Raw genomic sequence first — 6,619 nt, 5'->3', positions numbered from 1 at the left:
CTCGGGAGCCCCATAATGCTCCTCTGAAATGCTTTGAAACGCCTTGAAACCACTCTGAAATTCCCAAAAGACAACCGTAAACTAAAACTCTCTTGAAGCCCCCCTAAAATTGCTGGAATGCTTTGAAACATCTCTGGAAATCTCCTGGAAAACCACCCAAGTAACATTTTAAGTTTTGTTCGGCTCTACAAGAGATCTTCATGACCAATTTTATAAAACTTGCAATAAAACTGAATCATACATCAAAACCTCTTGATAACCTCTTTAAGAGTATCTTGCGGCAAAGTGGACCACTCTCGGAGAGGTTTTGCAAACTGCACTAAGAGTAGCAATAAACCCATTTCAGAACCAAGTTGAAATATTTCCCATTCTCGATTGTTGTTGTTTTTTTTTTCAACAAAAACTATGACAGCTCAAGATGCAGAGAAGCTTCTTCGATGGCACGTAAATTTCAGGAGGATACATCATTCGTAAGTAGAAAGCGATTATTTCAAAGTGTTATTTTAGTAGTTATTGTGCTGGTAGGCTAATGCGCATTCGAATTTACCGTGAATATTGGGGTTGCAGAATCATAAAATTAATGCGCTTCGAAAATAGTGAATATTATCATCTTGGGATAAAATAAATCAATTTGTGAATTTAGTAAAACTATCCCGAATCACAAGAAAACTCAGCAGAGAGAGTTTATTTATATGAGCATGTTATGAAAATGGTTGCAAACTACCAATTCATTGCTAATTTAAGCAAAATTAACTGCTTTTCACTCGCGTAATCTAATTCTTCAATATGGCGACGACCATAATCAGTGAAAATAAAACGAAAGCAAGTTTACTTTTATTATGACCGCCATAAACCTAGCAGTGTCGTAGTTTCTGCTTTTCCACCAACAGATGTCGTTACTAATCGAACGGATCGCCATCTGTTGAGAGTTTTAGCAGTTTTATTGCGGTAATAATGATTGCCAGAAGGTTTACATATCGGAAAGTTTTGTTTACTCTTAAAATCTGTCTTTATGAATATCTTCAAGTATACTATAAAACATTTTATTATTGGTTTTCATAAAAGCAGTCATAAAACTGTGAGTTTTAATTATTGCTGTAATAAAACATTAATAAAAATCAAACAAAACCAATCAGCGATGGAATTGTTACTTGGGCATGAAATATCTGGGAACTCTCGTTAAGCTCCCTGAATCGTCTTGAAATGCCTCTCATGAACCCTTTGGGACCCCTTTTGAATCCCCCTGAAGTTCCTTGGAACTTCTTTGAAACCCTCCGACGAAGAAAAAACTCTTGAATGTTCATCAACATCCCTGATTCGTCTGGAATGTCCCGAAAGAGCGGAGCCTCGTGGCCGTGCGGTTAGCATTATCAAGCGTATAAACGTACCATGCCATGGGGTAAGGGTTCGATTCCCGCTTCCTCGTATCCGCTGGTGCTCGTAATGTGTGTTGTGTCCGTTGTCTAGAGTTAAGCTTCGTTCAGTCTGTACAGCCTCTGGCTGTACGGTGTCCGCGTCTTTTGAGAACTTTGGAATGATTCATACCACTCCAAGGAGGTCACAATTAATAGTTGCATACGTGTTGTTGCAATTCATGGCGAAGATCATTAATGTAACATCTGTAGACGTCAAGGACTACACTCCAAGATAGTTTGGACGACGTTGAATATCCCAAAAGAACACAACAAATTATATCAGTCTTCAGTAATTTACATTGATTGTGCAACGTAATGCTGTATAGAAAATATGACTACTGTCACGAGTGTACATCTGAAGTGTTGCTCCTCGGAGTATTTTGGTTGATTTGGAGTGGTTCGAACAGTTTCATCATAGTTTGGACAACATGTCATAATGAAAATAACTACTGTTGAGCTGCAGATGTCAAGGGCAAAACTCAATCATAGTTTGAACGAGCCTGAATATCCCAAAAGTATATAATAAAATAAATCAGTCTTGCAGTAGGTTGGGTAACCATAGTTGATAACGCATCGTTAGGTACTCTGTAAGACCAAGCCCACTCGTGGGCTTCATACTACACACGCAACAGCACGTCGTTAACGATTTTTAATTTCGTTATCCACCCATTTTCGCACCGGTCGTTCGTTTCCATGTGAGTAAAATAATGATCGGTCGCCTTTGCGCACCGGTGGTCTCTATTCTATCCGTACCATCGGTTTTTTGCACTTCTGTAAATCATCGCAACATTTTGTGTATTTCTATGGTGTTATTGCAAATCTTATTCAGTATAATAATCTGTGCTCATATTTTGAAAGAAGGGGTTTCGGATAAGACTGAAAACAGTTAGTAAAACTTGAACTCAAATAAATAATTCCCTTGGAGATTTGTACCAGTTTTGGTGCGTTTAAAGATATTTTCTCAATAATGTATGATTGTATTTAATCTCGGAATTCAAGCAATCTTTTTTTAAATTATGTGTTTGTTGCTTACTGTATGACTTGTAGGTTGAATTTTATTCTAAAATAATATCAATCTCTTCGATATCCATGTTGCCTTTCTCGCAAGAAATTTATCTGAATTTGAGATTTTGATCATCTTTTTAATAATTAGGTTTATTGAATAATTACATCCCTTGCATTTCCAACACATTTATAACGTAGTTATCTCCTTTACAACTTCGCGTAGGTCAAGATTTTTGAATCCTGGACATAGTAGAAGCTGTCTTCTAACAGTCTGCGATAAGTTTGCGCAACCTTTTTTCATGACGTGTATTTAAACTTCAGCTTATTCTATACTCAGTCACAACCTTTTAGTTACAAAGCATCAATCGGAAATCTTAATATATATTGCGATCCTTTGGATGCTGGTATATGAATATTTTGTTGGAAGCAGATTCTATGCGCTTGAAGTAGACTGCGTATTTGTCAAATTACATAATGAGCCCACTCTCCTTTTTGGCACTTCATACAACAATTGTTGTATTTTAACATCCAACACCTTGCTTTTTCTATAACGAGGAACCTACAATATGGCAGTCCTGCACATCGCCTATTTTAATTGATGAAACTTGGCAGCTCGACTACATTTTTTTTAGATTATTATCGGTATGATTAAAGTTTGTTTTTACAAAAAAAAATTACTGAAGTGTTTCTATGATATCTGAATTGAGTTAGGTACAGTTGAAGCATCTTTGAAAAATCGTAACAACTCTTATCTAATCTTATACATACGCAGCCAGTACGGAATCACCCTGGAAAGCAATCGTGTTACTTTTCTTGTCAATATTGATGCTTGCAGCATATCATAGATATGACACATGCATCAAAGCGGCCAGGTCTAATGCGTTTTATTTACGCGCAAAGATGATTCTACGAAATACTTGGAGTACAGAATATTTTCTTTCGGCAAGGTACTTCTCGAATTTACAGGGGAGGAAGGATGCGTGGACATATTATACCAAACGATCCAGATAACATGTTGATGAATATGTTTTAAATATATGAAAATGTGGATAAAAGAGCTGTGAATAAATGTGTAATATTGGAAAGATCTCCCCAATTGTTGGGTTGTTTTTATAGATCTAATGTCGAACCTCCTATTCTGTATGATCGGTGTTATTCGCATGGGGTCTTCGCAGATTTTTTTTCTGCTTTGCCTTATTGTTTCTACAAGGGTGAAGTTACCCATTTCGTACACTTTCTTCCTAATGTCTCGTTTGTTTAATTTATATTTTTAAATTTATATTTAATAAACCACCCACTGACGACCACCATTTTCAAAAACAGCAATCAAACCAAAACACCTTTGCCTTTTTCGAAATATTCACGACAAAACGAAAGGCGAGGCACAGCTCTTTCAAAGCGGGGGATCTCAGCCCGGAAAGTGAAGAAAGAAAACCTTGTGGTCACTTATTACCGTCAAATGGTATCTTTCCGGGTTAGAAAATACGCACATCTTCTCACCGGAATCTGCGACGGATGACGATAATTTTGAAACTTGTCGGAACAAACTTCGCGAGTTATTTATTTGGACATTTTTCTAAATGTGCGAAACCAAACTTTACTTGCTGCGTAGCAACCCCGGCTCAAACATGTAGGGTATCGGGATGCTTCGTTGGCATAGTCCCCTCGTTCGGCCTATCTTAACGTTAACCAAAAACTCAAACAAACATGCCGAACTGGATATCGGAAAAGCTTTGCGCCAAACAACTGTAACATTTCGCTTCAATTTTAGCACTTTGGAGTATTAAAATTGTATAAAAATGTCACTTTGTTTAGCTTTTGTAGACGCCATGATTCTTCAGCTTAGTGGGTAGTCTATACACATGGTCATAAATGGCATGATTCTGGAATATTTCGAATTGTCTTTTCAATAACTGAACATTTGATCCGACGGTCAAAGATGCTAGTTTGAATTTGTATGTTTGTTTTTAACGAATAATAACTATTTTACAAATTACATGTGGGCCGAATATTGAGGACATTTTTTTCACTATGTACCCAAATCTTGGCCCATCAGTAAAGTGACGTCAAAAACACCGATAAAGTGACGCCAACAACATTGCTTGCGTAAAAACCAGAAAGAACGAACAGAAAAATAGATTTTGTGTGCGGTGACTGTAAAAATAAAACACAAAAATCGGGTTGCATTGTTTTCGTTACTAAAAAAGAAAGAACTTTAGTTTAAGTGATTTATTTATATTTTTTTGAAAATTTGGCTCCGAAAATGTAATTTGAAAGTATGATTGATGAACAAACAGAGATAATACCTCAGCAGAAATATTGAAAAAATAAGATAATAAGTGGTTCTAGTGCATGGAAAGCAATAGGCCAACGTTGTATCCACTAATAGGCCAATTTTTGTACCATAGACCAACGTTGCATACCATCACATCGAATCTTTTCAACTTAGTTAAGTAAATTCTTGAATATTTACGTTAGTTTACTTCTAATTGGTGAAACATGCATTGCCTAGAGTGCGTAATAGGGTCAACATATTATTTATAGTGCTATTAATTCATGAGTTATGGTCAAAATTGTCAAGACGGTTTGCAAATTAGGCCAAGGAATGATCCATATACCCTACGTGTTAAAATAGCAAAACTCACTGAATCACTATACATTTCTTCAAATATTAGTTTCGAAATAAAAGGCCGAATCAAAAACTAAAGGTGTGATTATGAACAATCGTAACTATTTTTATAAGAAAATCAATACATTTTCGTTATGCATGATCCTAAAATTGGCGAAGAAGGGAACACTTTATTCATAACATACTTAAGCAAAGCTTGTCAATTTAAACCTATTATTTTTCTGCGTTTGTATTGTAACTCTATCACAATTGTATGTCAGACAATTTGTTGTGTTATTCGTGTAACGATCTATGTTTTGGTTGAAAATTTCAAAGCAAGTAAAAATAAAATTTTTAAATATTTTATGCAAACTAAAATAAACTCCTACCTATACAAAACTAGAAAATCATTCTCTAGAAACTATATACATACCCGGCAACAAATCCATACTCATGTTCTTTCGTCTCCTCTTTACGCTACCCAGAGAGCTAAACGCGAGAGAGCGCACGAGCCTACGGATAGAGACCGTACTTTGCGTGTCTCTATATTCTAAGCCCCACTACGAACCGTACGTAAATTTTTCGTTCTCGAGCCCTACTTAGCAACGACCGGTGCGGTTCGGTTCTTTGTTCGGAGCTCTACTTAACGTTAAAACGCTTGATGGAGCCCATGAGTGGGCTTGGTCTAATGCAGATATGGCTATTGTTAAATTAGTTATATTAGTCGTTAGGTTTAGTAGTTTTAGTTGATTATGCAACTTTATACAGCATATTGGATATGATTACTATTACGAGTATAGATCTAAGGATCCAAACTCAAAGTTAGTTGGATGACCTGCATTATCCCAAGTTTCTATGAGATTCGGACAACAAATCAGATTACGCAATTTTGCAATTTGTTTCTAAAAATCAAACAGTATCACTCCTGTACATTTGAGGTACTGATATTTAGAACAATTTGGATCATCTAGAACATCCCAATATATGAAAAACTGTTCCACATTCATTCAAAAAATTATTCAATTACCATATCCAGAATCAGCATTTAATGCTACTAGTGTATTAATTGTTATGTTTTTCCAAACTTCTTATAATTCAGGATGTTTTAGGATGTCAAGGATTCACCAAACCTAATTACTCATGTAATGTCTTGAATTCATAGCCACAATTTGTGGCGAAAAAAACCACGTAGTTCTGGTGGAGTTTGAACCCACGTCTCCTTAAGTTCGCAATACAGAGCGCGTTAATAAACTCCGCTACAGAACAGGTAACGATTCTGTGAAGTAGAAATCCAACGGTTTGCGCGGTCATCCATGACTTGAGCACGTGCTGTGGATAGGCAACAATCTCGACACCAAAAATAACTTGTTCTCACTGTTGTTCGTACGCGTGCTCAGAGAGTGTTAGAATTGGCTTTCTACTTCACAGAATCGTTACCTGTTCTGTGGCGGAGTTGGTTAAAGCACCCTATTACCCACCTATTACCCAAATGGCGGTTTTGGAATACTTGAATCAGCGACTTCAAATGGGGCAATCTAAAACAGGCCTTTTTATTTTGGAGGCAGTACCGTCGACATACGCATCTTCAATT

Source organism: Aedes albopictus, chromosome 2, assembly GCF_035046485.1.
Source record: "Aedes albopictus strain Foshan chromosome 2, AalbF5, whole genome shotgun sequence".
NCBI lineage: Eukaryota > Metazoa > Arthropoda > Insecta > Diptera > Culicidae > Aedes > Aedes albopictus.
Note: the sequence above shows the minus strand (reverse complement) of the source record.